This window comes from Lissotriton helveticus, chromosome 2_1, assembly GCF_964261635.1.
Source record: "Lissotriton helveticus chromosome 2_1, aLisHel1.1, whole genome shotgun sequence".
Lineage (NCBI taxonomy): Eukaryota > Metazoa > Chordata > Amphibia > Caudata > Salamandridae > Lissotriton > Lissotriton helveticus.
Window position 1 is genome coordinate 1,476,446,881 of NC_136059.1, and position 18,326 is coordinate 1,476,465,206.

At 46.9% G+C, this 18,326-nt stretch overlaps 1 long non-coding RNA gene across 1 annotated transcript in view; it reads left to right on the forward strand.

The window, feature by feature from the left end:
• The window catches only part of LOC144819806 (uncharacterized), a 148,706-nt gene that overhangs the window by 60,637 nt on the left and 69,743 nt on the right, over positions 1-18,326 (forward strand). The window contains exon 2 of the long non-coding RNA XR_013607578.1: positions 16,719-17,195. This is a non-coding gene — a long non-coding RNA (uncharacterized LOC144819806). The remainder of the gene's footprint in view (positions 1-16,718; positions 17,196-18,326) is intronic.

An 18,326-nucleotide genomic window follows, 5' to 3' on the forward strand; every position in this document is an offset into this window, starting at 1 on the left:
AACTGAGCATTACCATTTTTCATGGGCTTACCCCCAGTCAGAGATCTGGGATGAATCCATTATCGCTCTTTAGCTCACCTAGCCACCCCAAAACAGACACAGCTATGAGAAAATCAGTCTTGACCCTGTGCTTCATGGGAACAGCCCAGCTCTAACTGCTAAGCCATGTCTTCCCTTGACAGGAAACAAGCATCCTGGGACCGGCTTCGGGCTAAGATCCCTCATCAGCCAGGCTAGTTTGAATTCAGTGGCAAAGTGAGCAAGGTACCCACGTCTGGCATACCCTGTCAACTTAGGCCAAACAAAGCAAAGACAAGTAGATGATGGACGGTGAGCTTATATTTTTCAGACACTCACCCCCAGTCACAGATCTGGGATGAATCCATCATCGTTCTTTAGCTTTCTTTGCCACACTAGTTCAGAGGCATCTATTTGCAAATTAGTCTTGACCCTGTGCCTCCTGGGAACAGTCTAGCCCAAACTGCCAAACCATGTTTTTCTTGGACCGAAAATAAGCATCTTGGGACCGGTTTTGGGCTAACAGCACTCATCAGCAAGGCTAGCTTGAATCGAGTGGCAAAGTGAGCAAGGGACTCTAGTCTGGGCATACCCTGCCAACCTAGGGCCAACAAAGCAAACACAAGGAGATGATGAACTGAGCATTACCATTTTTCATGGGCTTACCCCCAGTCAGAGATCTGGGATGAATCCATTATCGCTCTTTAGCTCACCTAGCCACCCCAAAACAGACACAGCTATGAGAAAATCAGTCTTGACCCTGTGCTTCATGGGAACAGCCCAGCTCTAACTGCTAAGCCATGTCTTCCCTTGACAGGAAACAAGCATCCTGGGACCGGCTTCGGGCTAAGATCCCTCATCAGCCAGGCTAGTTTGAATTCAGTGGCAAAGTGAGCAAGGTACCCACGTCCGGCATACCCTGTCAACTTAGGCCAAACAAAGCAAACACAAAGAGAAGATCAACGCAGCGCTTAAACTTTTCAGACACTCACCCCCAGTCACAGATCTCGGTTGAATCCATCATCATTCTTTGGCTCACTTCGCCACCCCTGTTCAGATACAGCTATTTGCAAATCAGTCATGACCCTGTGCCTCATGGGACAGTACAGCCCAAACTGCCAAGCCATGTATTCCCTGGACTGTAAACAAGCATCCTGGCTAACAGCCCTCATCAGCCAGGATAGCTTCAAATCAGGCAAAGTGACCGAGGGACACACACCTGGGCTTCACCTGCCAACTTAGGGCGAACAAAGCAAACACAAGGAGAGGATGAACAGGGCGCTGACATTTTTCAGGCACTCATCCCCAGTCACCGATGTTGGTTAAATCCATCATTGTTCTTTAGCTCACTTAAGCACCCCTGTTCAGACACAGCTATATGCAAATCAGTTTTGACCAAGTGCCTCATGGGAACATGGCTGAGTTCAAACTGGAATGCCATGGTTAGCAAAAAAATGATGGATTTGGTACCAGATCTCTGTACTGGGGTAAATGTATGACATTGTTTCGTTCATCAATTTTCCATTATTGAACTATTTTGAGCCAGTGAACCTTTCCATTGGGATGATGTCATGATGAATCCAAATTAATATATTATGTTCTTTAAGAAAATGTTCATGTTTCAGGAATATGATATTAAGAGTCTGTTGAATAAAAAATACTAGACTGACTGACTACTCATTGTCATGCTTACAATTGGGCCAGTGGAAGTGAACTAAAACTACACCTTCCAGAATAATGGTAACCTTATACCCTAAGCAAGAGACAATAAAACATAGACTGATTAAACAATTTTGGTAATAACAACTGCAAAGCAAAACAATTCAAGCATATTAAAGAGCAGGTTCATTTGTGAATATTATGGTTACCATCATGGGGTCATGGCCAAGCCACAATGATAAATGGCTGCACCTTAGTAAGCACTCGCCACTTCTCACCATCCAACTGTGATCCTGTCATTACCTATGCCCATCCGACTCTCACTAAGCAGTGCCTCACCACAAAAACTTGCTTGCGGCTTAGAGGATGAATTTTGCAGTGTAATGGGCCAGACCGAGGTGAGAGAGGTGACGGATAGCCCAAACTGGTAACCGGCCCAAGATGGTGACAACATCACTGCAAGGGAGCCTGGGGCTGTTGTAGCAGTGCATCACACATGAACCTAACTGCTGGCCTGCCTCGGTTGAGATGGTGCAGACTGCTAGCTCCATGCAATCCTGGCGACCCAGACGAATGTCAACACGGTGGAGGAGAAATGAGAAGGAGAGACGATGGGGCTTGCTGTTCCCTCTGATCCTGTAAGCAGCACTATTTCAGAGCTACTGATAGATGTGGCAGGCTACACACGCTATAAAAAAAATAAACTTAACAGAGGGTCAAAAAGGGGAGAAAATATTTAGAGACCTGGTTATATCCTATTCCCCAGTCCAACTATATCAACACATACATGGATACTACTGTCTATTAGCATGTGGCTAGAAATGGAAATACAGAGGTGCAACGTATGTCAACAGAAGTGAAAGTGTTGTTTCGCAAAAGGAAAGAAAACTCATCAGCCCACCCAATGGCGGAGCATCATCATCTGGGATTTTATGTGACAAACTGGTATCTACTAGGTATCTCACTTGTTGTTATTGTGAGAGAAAACCTAGTTCTACATCTACCAGTGATGAGAAGCCATGAAGCGTAGTATGGTGGTGCTGTGAAATATATTTGCAGTGCTTAAGTAGTGATGATAAATCATAAGTGTGAAGCTAAAATCGACTATTGTGTTGTCAAAAACAACATTTACTATGGGGGGTTATCATAATGTCAAGACTAAAAAACAGCGTGTGGATAGTATGGAAAATATTAACTATCTTCTGATGGAAAAAATGGTCAACATGTTTCAGCCATGCGTGGTCGAAAACTATACCTATGGCTTTCTTCAGGACCGAATAGATAACACTACTGCAAAATACGTGAAAACAAATGTAAACAAAAAATAAATCCTACCATGTATTGAATTCCAGAAGGTAGGAGAGTAATCTCTAGAAATAGATTTCTTTCCTGAAAAGAGAAACATGTATATACATATATATAAACACACCCTGCCTTCTCTATTAAGCCGTGGGTCAGAGAGGCCATGACATTGGGGCCCCCATGGAGGCCTGTCGGATCAGAAAGACAAACATAAGGTGTGAACAGGGCAAGAAGGAAGACCCTTGAAAGTCTCACTAGCCTGGTAGTGCTCAGTGCTCCGACCACTGCTAACGGAGACCCTGGGGATTTAGGCCTGTTGCAAACAGGAGGGCTACGGCCCACGGCTGGGGTATAGGCCCCAGGAGTCACCACTGAGGGAGTCAGCAAAGGTGTTCCCTGCCTCTTCTTTAACCAATGACCCAGAACCCCCATTGGAAAGCACCAGTGGCCCAACATCCCCCCTCCTTTAGGCAGCCCACACTAACTTAAAACCCTGCTTGAACCTGCAGAGTCTCCTCTGAAGCAGACACCCACAGACCCAGTACCCTGCCACACAAGGCGGATCTCCAGGGAGATGAAGAGCACAGAGAGGATGCTGCAGATTTCCCCTGGGGATCGTGAAAGATTGGCCACACCACATCAACAAGGGAGCCTGGGGGCTGCCCCCATTCGAGTCCGGAATGCATCCCACTATATGTGGACAAGATACAATTCAATGAGTAGGGACCAAGCAGACGGATTCCTGCCCCAGACAAACTGCATTGCATCCTGAACACCATTTCTTCCAACAGTAAGACCCTGAAAGCAAAAATAGACCATTTGGTGATAGATATGAGCATTCTCTGTGATGACCCGTTCAAACTAGAGGACAATGTGAAAAATTATGAAAATGCCTTACATACTGTGAACCCTATCAAAGATGGTTTAAAGAGACAGGTTGAGTCACTCATCAAAACAGTAGCCCAGCTAGATAAAAGGGCAACAGACACAGAGGGGCACAGTAGACACAACAATGTGGGGGTTGTAGGCCTTCAAGAAGGGGTTGAAGACAATGACAAGGTGGAATACCTGACAACACAGATCTACACCACTGTGGCCTCATAGAGACTATCTCTATTCTTTGTACTGGAAGGGGTGCACAGGTTGAAAGCCAAACCCCCACTGCTGGGGGCAGCATCATGCCCATTGTTAGCCAGACTACTCAATTATAGAGCTAGAGAATCTCTACTATGAGCTGCAAAGGCATCAGGCGCTCTAAAGGTCGACAATAGCACTCTCACCATCTTCCTGGACTATATGCTAGCCGTTCAATGCACAGAGCCTCATTAGTGGAAGAGAAAAAGGCATTCAGAGAGTTGGGCCTTCAATAAATGTTGCTGTTCCCGTCATGACTCAAGCTAGTTTTGGATGACAGCAAACTTTTTTTGATAACCCAGTGGATGTATGGAACTGGATCAATAAACATCAAATGGGCTAGATGGCGCTTCCTCTTGTTGCTCACCTTGACTGAAGAGGTGATTTAGGTCACGCTCCGCAGGAGGTTGTCCGACTAGGAGATCTTGACAGGGTGGCAGCTCTAGAGGCTCAGAGCCACATAAGTAGCTCACCCTGCATGACATTGGGGGCCATCTGTGGAACTCATCACATGCTGGCACTGAATCTGACCTGTCTTCAGAGGACCCCGCCTGGGGCAAGGGCTGGATGCTGCGCTCAGCCGACAATCCTTTAATCATTTTCCTCTGAGTCTCTCTACCATCACATCTGAAGGACCTGAGCATCAACGTGGAAAGGTATTGCCCTCTGAGATGGTGAATGGCTGGTGGCCTGTTACAGTTTAGGCACTGGACCCCCTCCACTGGAGTTCCTTGATGGACTTTTGCAGCTGGGTCACTGTTGCACATGTTAATGGTTTGCAGACTTTTGGGCACCTAAACATTGTTTTAGCACCCTGAGAGTTGGGGACTGTTAATTTCAGTACCACAGGTACATAAAGTTCAGGGTGCCATGGCACACAAGTGATCCACTTCAATGGGACAGCTCCAGATGCCAAAATGTGAGCCTGCGGGTCATGTACTTGGGAGACAGGGGCATAGCAAGTGTACTGGCTTCAGTATGACTTCCTTGTCCCATAGTTATACCATCCTCACATGGAATATCAGCGCTGTACATTCAGCCTGCAAACGATATCAGGTATATTGTATCTGAAGAGGAGGGGTGTTGATTTGGCCATACTCCAGGAAACTCACTTAGCTGGACCCGATTTCTCCAGATTGCAATGGAGATGGAGGGGATGGGTTTATGCTATCAGTTACTCTTCTTTTGCTAGGGGAACATTTATACAAATCAGGACAGGGGTACCAATCCACTGCTCTTTACAAAGGCTCGAAAAAGAGGGCAGATACACAATTATTCACCGGGCTCTAGACGGGGGCAACAATAGAAAATGGCAGCATTTATGTCCTTAATATTAACCAGATTCCATTCTTGGAGTCCTTAGAGCTGATATTGGGCCATACCACCCACGTGGAAAGAATTCTAGGTGGAGAATATAAGTACATGATAGACATCTCAACTGAATCAGTCCACCTCTCTGCCCTTTGACTCCCCTACTCGGAGAGTGGCCAGTGATTTTTGGGAATGGGTGGAAAACTGGAATCTACTAGATCTTTGGAGACATAGGCATATAAAAGCAAGGGGGTACACATTTATTCCCCAGTGTATCATTTACATGTCAGACTGGATACCCCATTGGTTTCACCAGCCAACGCGGGAATATCCTCCCAGACAGAATACCTGGCTCACACTTTCTCAAACCACACCCCCTCCTGATATGCTTAGGCTGGGGAAGGAGTGTAGCTGATTCCTACATGGTGGCTTCATCCTGAGTTGCTGCAAGACCCAGCATTCAGAGATTCTTTAGCAAACACTATACAGGAGTACTTCCAACACCGTAAGGACTCTGCATTCTCATTTACAGTTTAGGAGACAATTAAAGCAGAGGTCAGAGGACATGGTATGGGTAAACATATTGGCAGGAGCAAGTCACTACAGTTAGAGATCACACGGCTTGAGGACACACTGAGTGACATGGAGTTCAGAGTGTTCTTAGACTTCGTCTGTTGCCCGGACTATCTGGGCTTGAAGAAATGCCATGCCGAAGTGGTGCAGAGGCTTGCCCTTTTTTCTCACAAAGAATACATGGATAGATAGAACAAATATGGGGCACAGTGGGGTAACATCTAGCACAGCTAGTTACTCCAGAGTGCTGTGCACACATGGTACGAGCACTCTGAAACAAAGATGACACACTGAAACAAAGAACACAGAATTTACACAACATATTTGTGCAACACTATAACATATATAGCGGGTTTAGTCTGGCTGAGGGAAAAGTTATTGAACAATTCCTGGACAAAGCCACCCTGACCACGTAACCTGAGAAACAAGTTGTGGGGGCTGGCTTAGCCGGCTGCAAGATGGCTGCACCTTGAGTGGGCTCTGTCGGCCAGTGCTACAAGGGGATCGATTCATCAGCGGTTTCTCACACCGCTGGGCAGGGCATGGGTGCCTGGGATGCTGCCGGGACCTGTGAGAGTGGGCGGAGCTGACCGGGTGGAGGATACAGCGGCAGTGAGATGGCGCTGCAACAGGGCACTTTGACCAGGCGTATGCCTCTTCTCCTCTGTCCGGCGCGGACAGCGTGGTCCAATCTTTGGTGGCCCTCATGGACGACAGGTTAGTGCGGTACATACTGCGGTGGTTGTCTGTGGTGAAGCAGGGGCACGTGCGCTGTACCACGGAGCCCGGGGGCCACGCGTTGTTGCAGGGGCCTTGGCCTCTCCCTGGTGGTCCGGGGTCTCCCTCGGCATGCTCTGCGACAGGCGTGCCACGTACCTCTTGTCTCTTTTCTGCTGCCAGCCTCCCAGGTTTGGCCCACTCCTTAGGCGCTCTGGAGGTGGCCTAGTGACCTTGAACACAAGGAGAGGGACTCATAAAATCTAAAAGAGACAGAGCACCAATAACAATGAAGTAAAAAATGTTTTTCCCTTGGGACTAGAACACTTTCTTATACACCAAAAATTCTGGCACACAGTCCACACTCACACACTTGGAACAACTCCAGTAGGGATAGAGTTAATCGCAAAACTCTTCTTTATTAAAAATCAGAATATATTAAAAAATCACAATATCAAATCATCACATGTGAATACAAAATAAGGGTACCGAAGTTCCCACTGCATTTAAAAAACACAATTAAAATGCAAAATGCCTACACAACATATCATCATTATTACAGAGGCAGACTAACACCACCTGGAAGGAACAAGACTAAGGCAACCAAATTATGTCTTTTCAGCGTTAATTTGAAAAGACTACGAAAAAGACAAGGGACAATAAAATTTGTCCTCTATGCTTCTTGTCCCGATTCAAATTCAACAGAGTTTATTGCGTCGACGCGTTTCGGAGGAACTTAATGGATAGATCCACCTTCTTCAGGACTAAAATGGATAATCCTTCCAGTTTTGTTTCCACTCAATGTATCTTTATTCAACTTGTCTAGTTTTACATCTTCATTCCTACTAATTTCCAATAGATGAATATATGCCTAGTGGCTCAAACCTTAATATATATATATAAAAAACAACTCAAATAGGGTCATATCACTGCAACCGCAGTTGCGGTCAGTCATCTGTGGTCTCTAGATATGCGGGGAAATTGGCTGGTCCGTCTTACAGATTGTGGCACTGACTTCAACTTAAAAGAATAGAGAACAAGTCCTTAGCATTTATAAAAGACAAATGTTCTTGTGACGTATCAACTTGTTTTCCATGGTTTAAAAAGGGCTCTATAGCTCCTGAACCAAGAATACTGGAGTCATGTGCAGCGTCTCGACTCACTGCCAAGCAAGTGAGTCGAGACGCTGTACACGCTGCACAGACTCTTCCTCTGAGTAAGCACAAGTCATGTTATACCAGCGCAACGGCAGGTAACAAGCTCCTTGGCTGCCCGATGAAGTCCATACAATAGGACTTAAGATACTATTTGACAACGCAAGAATCAGGTTATCATACCTAGATTTATAGAGACCTTTTACAAAAAACACGGTCTTCACCACTTTTTCTTCTTTCTAGGTCCTGAAGAAAGCCCACTTGACCCGCATGTGCAACCACAAGGGCTGAAACATGTTGACCTTTTTATGGACACCCTGACCCTTAATTAGTCTTCTCACACACAAAACAGTTTTTAAGGTATCCCGAACCCAGACTGATTAAATTAACAAATCTGGTTATACAAGTTTTTAACATCACCTCTTGAGATTCACTGCACTAGAACACTCACATTTTTCTTTGATCACTACTGCAATAACCAGTGGTTCACCTCCGGATGGAGGAAGCATACAAAACTAACCCTATGATGATGCTGTCACATTTTAAAGAGCAGGGCGGAGAATCAGGAAATACCACCATTCCGACCTCTGTACGTGAATGAGGATTTTTTATTGGTATACAACACAAATTTTGCAAACCCTGGTTACCCAGGTCAAGTGATCCATTCTCCATTTAATATTTAGTGTATACGTAAGGAAGCTGAATGGATCACAGTTCCTTCTTTCTCCCCCCTTTTGATTCGGTACATCTTGTCTACATGGCAGAGGTGCATGCCAGGTGGTTCCAGGCCTCCTTGGGATGATTACCTTTTTCTCTGAAACACTATTTCTCCAAGTTAGGGTTCCCTGGGTGAGGTGGTTTTGGACACTCAACCTAATTGGATGGTTGGAGTGGGTGGTCCCGTACAGGGTTGATGCCTCTCACAGGAGGCTTGTTGTTGTTACTGTTCTATTTGAACCTTGATATGCTGTTGCAGACTGGACTTCATCAAGTATTGTTTACACTGGCACTTCTTGAAGTCACACTTACACTTTGCCCTATGTCATCTGCTATTCAACTTTTCCATTGCATCGTATGACGGACATCACATTCTGGACCTGGAATGTTGGAGGCCTCAATGACAATCGTAAAGCTCACCTTATCCATGCGCACTTGATCCATCACCAGGTAGACATCTGCTTCCTCCAAGATACCCACCTCCTTCCTGCTACTACCTTTAGGCTGTGCTCGAGTTATTGGGGTGATTCTTATTCCTCCGTCTACTCTAACTATTCCTGTGGCATTTATATCCTCTTCCAAAAGGGTCTCCATTGGCACAACTTCCACTCCATCAATGACCCGGAGGGCAGATACGTAGTCCTTGCAGGTACACTTTTTAATCAGCCCCTAATCCTAGCAGCATTATATGGCCCCAATTCAGATGCCCTCGACTTTTTCACATTCGTCTGGCAGCTCATTCCTACCCTAGGTCCTCATTCCCTGATCTGGGGTGGTGAAATGAAATGAAATGAAATGAAAATTGCACTTATATAGCGCGTAACTACCCGGAGGCCTCGCAGCGCTTAAGATTGATTATTTTACAGCGAGCACCGGGCAGGTCAGCATGCTTGAGCATACAAGTGCATTTTCAGGGCCTTTCTGAAGGACATGAGATTTTTGTTTTCTCGAAGGGAGAGGGGCAGGGAGTTACAAAGTTTGGCCGCAGAATGGGAAAAAGAGTGGCCACCCCAACGAGCCCTATAGATTTTTGTTGTGGTTACAAGCTGAAGGGAGCCGGAGCGTAAAGCTCTAGGTGGAGCATAGGGTGTAACCACAGGATGCAGAATTGCCGGGCCAGTGCGATGAAATGATTTTTGAACTATGCACATGGCCTTAAACTGTACTCTAGCCACTACTGGGAGCCAGTGAAGCTCTTTAAGAGCTTTCCTCGCTGACTGCCGGCGGGGGATGTTATATAAGAGTCGTGCGGCACAGTTTTGAATAACCTGGAGCCTACGGGTGACTGTTGCCGGGGCTCCTAAATAAAGTGCGTTCCCATAATCCAGGCGAGAGAGAATCAGGGCCTGGACCATGACTCTCCTGGCCTGGAATGGGAGTAAGGGGAGCACTTTACGGAGCATTTTCAACAGTCAAATGCAAGTGGAGGCAGTTTTTGTAGCTTGGACTGAGAAATCCAGCGCCTTATCCAGCCAAATCCCCAGGCTCTTAATCTGGGATTTAGGAGGGGGGAGCAGGCCTAGACATGGAGGCCAGGTGGATGCAAGGGCAGATGGAGAGGAATTGCCCAACAGCATAATGTCTGTTTTCTCCCCGTTTAATTTAAGACAGGAAGATTACATCCACCTGGCAATAGCCTCTAAGCAAGGGCCTAAGGTGGGAGACGACCCTTCGGGGTGGTCAAGGGAGACCACCAGTTGGGTGTCGTCTGCGTAGGTCACAATACGCACACCAAAGGGCTGGGCTATCCCTTCTAGGGGTTCCATGTAGGCATTAAAAAGGGTAGGACTCAGGGAAGAACCCTGGGGCACCCCACAGCTAAGTGGGTGTTTAGGGGAGACTATCTCACCCTCACACACCTGAAAGAACCTGCCGTCCAGGAAGGAGGCCAGCCATTCCAGGACCGCACCCGACACGCCCAAGCCATTCAAACGGTGTAATAATATGGCATGGTTGACCGTGTCGAATGCGGCGCTGAGGTCGAGCAATATAATGGCAGCTTTTCCTCCCCGGTCCAGCACGGCTCTGGCCTCTTCAGTCACAGCCAGAAGGGCAGTTTCAGTTCCTTGCTGGGGGCGGAACCCTGTCTGGGAGGCACGAAGCAGACTGTTGGTTTCTAGAAAGTCCACTAAGATGTTATTAACTTGCCTCTCCAGCAATTTGCTCATCCAGGGGAGCAGGGAGATGGGACGGTAGTTGGCCAGATTGTTCTGGTCAAGAGTAGGCTTTTTCAGCAGGGCTCTGACCCTTGCGCATTTCCAGGGGGGGGGGACCGTACTGGAAATGATAGAGGCATTCAAGACATCAAGAATCACTGGGCGAATGATGTTCATGACCTTAGTAAGAATCTGGGGAGGAGCTTGATCGCTAGGGGACCCCGAAGTGATTTTCGGGATCAGCCTATCTAGAGTGGGGAGATCAAGGAGTGGAATTATATCAAGCTGACAGGAGTGATTGGCCGCAGTAGGGAGGGTAGGCTCTGGAGTATTACTATAAATGCTAAATGTAGAGTAGATAGCTTGAATTTTCTGAAAGAAGAACAGAGCTAAATCATTGCAGCGGGTCTGAGCTCCGTCTAATGATGGACGCTCAGGAGGGGGAGAGATCAGAGACTTGGCTATTTTAAAAACTTCCTTAGGAGCATTTGCGGCCAGGTTAATTTTAGATTCGTAAAAGCGAGATTGGGCAATTTTTATTTCGTTCTTATAGAGCTTCATGGCAGCTCTATATTAATCTTTCCTCTGCTGGGAGTGATTCTGCCTCCAAGCTCTTTCCAGTTTACGGCAGGTTATTTTCATGGTTCTGAGGGCGGGGGTGTACCATGGGGCTACTTTAGATCTTACAATAGACTTTAGGGGTATTATAGGGAGGACCTGATCAAGAGTGTTACAGATCCAATTATCAAAACTCCAAGAGGCCATATTGGGATTAGTGAATTTTCTAGGTAGGTGGTTCATAAGGGCCCTTTCCCACTCAGGGAGCGGGAGTGAGGACCATTTCCTCCCTTTATGTTTACTGAATTTATTGGAGATCGGAGGGAGATTAGTGGACCATGAAAAGGGTATCAAAAAGTGGTCGGTCCAAGATAGGGGAATGGGGGTCTCGGCCTTTAATGTATCCACGTTGCTGTAAATATGGTCTAAAAGATGGCCCTTATTGTGAGTTATTAGAAAGCCCTTTTGGGGCAAGTCGATAGACTGTAAATTAGCTAAAAGGTTAATGACTTGACTGTCATTGAGATCATCCAAATGTATATTAAAATCACCCAGTAGGGTAAAATTTGCCGAAGCCAATAAAACATTGGTGACAGAATCTATCAGATTGGGGATAAAATTGTTAAAAACACCAGGAGGACGATAAACTAACATGCCACCAAACGTGATAGTGGGGGAGAATTCAAGATTAAAGTGTAACATCTCACAACCTGGGATCGTGGACGAGGAGGTACGACATTTGTACGTGTCCCTGTAAACTATGGCCAGACCACCACCTCTTCCTGTCTGACGGTCCAGTCGTTTAAAGGTGTAGCCCTGGGGAACCGCCCATACTATAGTAGGGTCACTTTCCAATTGAAGCCAGGTCTCTGTCAGAAAGAGGACCTCTGGATTCAACTCCTCAATCAACATGGAAAGTTCGATATGATGTTTAGAAAGCGAGCGACAATTCAAAAGGAACATTCTCCATTTGTGAGGAGTTAGCGGTTTTACAGTGTAAGTAGGAGAGGTGCTCCAGGCACACAATTTACAGTGAGACCCTGTGTTCGTCGGGAGAACCGAATGGAGGCATAAAGGATTAATGGGGGGACATAACCTGTGAAGACTCGAAGGGCTATAGGTGAGGCGTGGCCCTGCCATAGTGTCCGACGAAACCTAATGCTGGGGCTGGAGGCGTCTGGACGCGGGCTGGCGCAGACTGGCTTCTCTCTGGCGCCTCTCAGGCGCAACTAAGGCGCTCCCGCTGCGCGTCACCGCTGCGCGAGGGGGCAGGGTAATCGTAGATTGGGAGGTGAGGGAAGACTAGAGCGTCACCCTCTGAAGATGGCCGCCTGCCGAGGGACAAGCAGGAAGTAGGAGCGCTCTTCCTCCCTCCACTCAATCAGCACAAAGTAGCTGCGGTGGACCGGGGAGTCAGCGCTAAGCCTAGCAAGGTAATCAACAAAATATATTGCACACGTTATGTTTTAAAATCACACAGTCTAAAAACACACAGTTAAAAAAGTGTCCTTAGTGCAAAAACGATCCACACCCAAGCGCTAGCGTGCTAGTAGTCAATCTGCACGAGCGCGAGTGTTTCAAGCCCTAAATAGTCAGGGAGGGGAGGGAAGACTAGAGCGTCATCCTCTGAAGATGGCCGCCTGCCGAGGGACAAGCAGGAAGTAGGAGCGCTCTTCCTCCCTCCACTCAATCAGCACAAAGTAGCTGCGGTGGACCGGGGAGTCAGTGCTAAGCCTAGCAAGGTAGTGACTTCAAGGTGGTGACTTCAACATAGCTTCCGCGCATTCTTTGGACTGCTCTTGGGATCATACTCATCAGCACCCACTGGCCACTTCTCTTCTTCATTCCATCATGTCTGACAATTGTTTCCTGGACGTGTGGCGACATGTCGTCACGATGGGCATGAGGGGACTTGTGTTTCCGGTTCTCGTGGTTCATGGTCTCGTATCGACCTATGGCTCACCACCCGAGATGTCACCTCCTGGACCATGTCAGTGGATCATATGGCCCATACCCTCTCCGACCATACCCCTGTCCGCCTTCTGTTGGGTCTCCCACTCACGCTGCATTGGATTTTTGCTCGGGGCTTGCCTCCAACCGCTCTATGCGATGGGGCTTTCTGCAAGGAGATTCGCACGCCATAATCGCCTACTTTGAAAACAACGTTGGCTCGGTTGATTCTCCCTCAACCCTCTGGACGCCTTAAAGGTTGTAATATGGGAGGAATGTAGCGCCAAGCAGTCTAGGGTGCTGAGATCCATTTGCGCACCCTTGAGCGTCTGGAGAATGAGATAAAAATGCTTGGACAATTTTCAGTCCCAAGATCCCAGCCCAGCCACCTTCTCACTGATCAGAACTAAATCACAGACTTCCAAAAATAGGCAGATAGGGAGCTCGCTTTCCTGGGCAGAGAGTTGCATGCTTGTCGCCACCGCGTGGGTGACTGCCCTGGCAAAGCACTCGCCACCTTCAGAGGTGACCACATGCTTCTTCCTATATTACGGGCCTGCAAGACCAGAACTTTAGGAGGATGACGTCCCCTTCTGAGGTCATTGCAGAATCTCCATCTTGTATTAGCAGTTGCCCACCGCTGGTGAGGTTCCCCCGCATGAGGTCCTGGACAAATATTTCAAATCTATTGAGCTCCTTTGGCTGAGTAACAATCATCGGGCCAATCTTGATAAGCCATTCACTCAGGAGGAGATATCTGCGGTTATCGCTTGACTCCCGGGTGATAACGACCCCAGGTCGGATGGCCTCACCCCAGCATTCTATAAACAATATGCTCCTCTCCTCAGCAGTCACTTGGCCGCCATGTACAGTGATTCGCTTGAGCGTGGTTGCTTCCCCTTGTCTCTGTGTAGACCCTGCTGACCCTTCTGTTGAAACCCGACAAATCCCCAGAGAGCTATGATTCATACCGTCCTCGCTCCCTTACTAATACGGGCAATAAAATCTATGCCATGCTGCTGGCTACCCGCCTTCTCCCACTCATGTCACTCATCGCTTTTCCGGATCAGTCCAGTTTTATCCCTTGGTGCGTCACCTCCCACAATCTTCGCATCATTTTTGCCATTCTCCACCAAATAAACCCCTCTCTCCAGGCTGTGGCTGCATTGTTTGATGCTACCAATGCTTTTGACACTCTTGAGTGGCCCTTCCTCTTTGATCTCCTTCCCCATTTGTGCTTCAGTCCAGATTTTGTTCACAAGATTCACCTGCTCTACACGCTCCCCACAGCACACATTTGAATACATGGGCATGCCACTGATTCCCTCCCCATTCCAAGAGGGACCAGGCAGGGTTGTCCTCTTTCCCCCATGCTTTTTGCCATCGCCATAGAGCCTTTTGGCGACTCATCTCTGTCAATACCACACCCAGCATGCCATATGCTTCTCTGCTCAGGCTCTTGTCACTTCTATGTATGCAGACAATGTCACGATCTATATCCAGGATCCCCAGGGAAATCTTGCACCCATGCTGCAGGAGGTGGTGCAGTTCCGCTGTCTATCTGGGGTACAAGTTAACTGGAGCAAGTCGGTCCTTTTCCTCCTCACAAATGCTACAACACCTTTTACTCCAGATTGCCCCTTTTTCTGGGCTTCTGGACCAACTCGCTACCTCAACATATGGCTAAGTATGGACATGGATGAACTTTGGAGGGCCAATTTCAGTCGGACGATGGATTGGCTGGATCCCAAGATCCATATATGGCATAAACTCCCTTTGTCACTTTCGGGACGCATCACCATTGCCAAGATGGTAGTGTCCAGTCCTCCTCACATCTCAATTTGCCCGCAAACTACGCACCAGCATTATAACTCTGATCTGGGCTGGACACCAGCCTCGTATTGACTACGATATTCTCACTCTACCCTTGGTTCGTGGTGGAAGGGGTGCCCCGGACTTTAAACTCAATGTGCTGTGCATCCAGGCTAGATTCCTCCACTTTTGGCTGCATCCTTTGCCCTAACAGCTCCATTTGGTGGTTGAGGCGCACCTCTTTGCCCCTGGCAGCTATGCACCATGCTTTTTGTCCCACCTAAGCCCCCGAGGGAGAGATAGACATGGATGAGTGCCTCCGATGGGCTTGGAATGGGTTGCGCAAGTACACTGGTGCTGACATACTTTATGCCCCCTCCATCCCTCTTGCCAATAACCCGGCATTTCCCTCACTTCAGACAACTGGAATGGCCCACCATGCTGCCCACTTAGGACTCCACACCCTGGCAGACATATACCCAGACAACACATTTTTCACCACCCACGACGATGCTACAACAATGGTTAGTTTACTATATTATAAGATTAGAGTGACTTGCAAGGATGCCAACCCCGCGTCCCCTCAGGCCCCCCCAGCCAATGCCACCCTCGAATGAGTTCACACCTCCACCTTTCCGTGCAAGCTGGTCATTTGACTCTACGCTCTCTCATTAGCTGCTTCCTCTATTAGTACCAAGCGTGCCCATGGTGCGTGGAGCACAGACTTAGGCACAGAAATCCCCTAGACCAATGGCTGTACTGTTGTAATCAGACCATTTCCCTCTCTCCCAACTACCATCTGTGCATCATTCACTATAAATATCTGTATAGGCTCTATCGCTCTCCCATGTCTTTATTTAAGATGGGTGTCGTTGCTCATGATAGATGTGCACGCTGCTCTGCTCCTGGCGCAGACTTTGCCCACTTAGCCTGGATATGCCCCAGTGTCTCCTCCTTTTGGCAGGGGGTGTGCACAACCATCAGCGATAATACACTAGAGCACGTCACTCCTGACCCCTGGAGTGTCTCCTTGGATATGTCAAACATACCTCTGATGCCTCCTGTAAGCTCAAAGCGATGCTATTGGTGTTGGTCAAGTGCAGGGTGTCCATTGACAGGACGCAGACCGGTGCCTACTGTCAAAGTTTGGTTGGATGACGTGGCCCACTGCCAGACACTGCTGGGGGAGTTTTGGGACCTGATGCCGGCCGCCAGCAGACCCTCGGACATATGGGCTCCACTTACTTCCTATCTACATAGTTAAGCTGCCCTAGACGATTCACCAATGCACTCCCCCACATCTGTAACACCTACTGACAGGGACAGTGCCGCTCAACCTTTCTCCTCAATGAATCAGCAAAAAAATGGTTCTCCTGGAGCACTGTGATCCCTACCATCTGAGCCTGTGCTATATGGTATGTTCCTCTAAGTGTGGTGTCCATCTTCCTCCTTTTGTGATCTATAATTGTGATTGCATTTTATGACATAATTTTTGCTGCCACTCTTATTTGTAATGTGTCATGATTTCCTTTTCAATAAAGGTTTTGGAAAAAAATAATAATAATTAAAAAAAAGAAACACGTTACTTACCTTTGGTAATGTATTATCTGGTAGAGATAAGATCTAGCCACTGATTCCTTACCTTTGAATTTCTCAGGCGTCAGACTGGATCCGGATGATTTTTGCATGAGTGGTACCCCAGCGCACCTGTAGGCGGCATCAATCAGTTCTGCATTTCGTCCTTGGCGTCATCTTTGCATAAGTGACGTCCGTGTCACCTATATGGGCACCACCTCGGCACGCTGATGTCAGTTACTTTTCACGACCTTCCAAGCCAAGAGCGCAGGGCCATGAAGTGAACTGACACTGGTGTGTCCAAACAATCACGCCATCTACTGGTTGGGTCCGGAATTCTTCATAAATGTTTTTGACCTTCTACTGGTGGTATCAAAGTACTTCCATTTGGTGGCCCCTTGTGATTTTGGCGTGCTTCCTCTAGTAGCTCCCACCTTTGGTCGCCATCTTCAGATTCCTTTTTTGTTTTTGTTTGCTTCCTTCTATCTTTATTGGCAGAGGAAGTTGGGATCGCTTGCCAATCCAGAAAATTATTCGAACTGCAAAACTTCACAGACAGGTAAGAAACTATACGTTTTTCAGCATGAATTTTTTTCTGAGTTTCTGATGCTGTGCATAGATTTTGTAGCAGTTTGTTTCTACAGCGGAGGTTGGGTTGAAGATGAAAATAATTTGAAAACAGTTGTTGAAAGATTTTTTGTCCTACTTGAACATCCTTGAATATCTACACAATGGTGCTTTGTGAAAGTTTGCACTGATGACCATGTTGCTGCTATACAAATATCTTGAAATGGTGTGTTTGATAACAAAAGACAATATTTGCTCCCTTTTTTCTTGTTGAATGCACCTCCAGAGTGTTTTATAATGTCTCTCCTGCATTATTTTGGTACAACTGAATAGTTTGAGCTATCCATCTTGCAACTGTGTTCTTGGTAACTGTTTTTTCTAGAAAACTCTTTCCAAATGATACAAAGAGGTGTTTTGTTTTCCTGTCAGCCTTTGTTCTTTCGATGTAATACATTACTGCACGTCAAGCGGTCAAAGTGTGTAATGTCCTCTATGCGTACATTTTATGTTTCTGAAAGAAACTTGGCATCTGTATACTTTGGTTCATGTGGAGCTGTGAGATAACTTTTTGCATGATGTGCTGGCTAGTTTTCATGACAATTCTGTCTTTGCGAACTTGAAAATAAGGTTTCTGTAAGGTGAGTGCTTGTACTTCACTACCCCTGCACAGTGATGTTATGGCCACTAAAAAGGCAGTCTTTAGTGTGAGAATTTGTAATGTAGCCTGGTGTACCAATTCAAATGGTGCCTTCATAAATTTAATGAGCACAACATTTAGATTCCATGTGTGTACCTTTTTAGGAGTTGCAATAGTTTTTCCTCCTTCTAGGAACCGCTTAATGACTGGTGACATGAAGAAACGTCTTCCAATGTGACCATTGTGTGCACCACTACTGCTGTTAAATGAACCTTTAAGGATGCATAATTCAGTTTACAGTCTAGAAGGTGTGTTAAGAACTTCAGTACTGTCTTATCTCTGGTGATCTTTTCTAATAATCCTTCCTTAAGACACTAGAGTGAGTATCATTTCTAGTTTAGTTCTGAGAACATTGTGAGTACTGACTGGTTCAGTTACCATTCTTGAGACCATAAAGTTTGTCTGCTCAGTCTGTCTACTTTGACA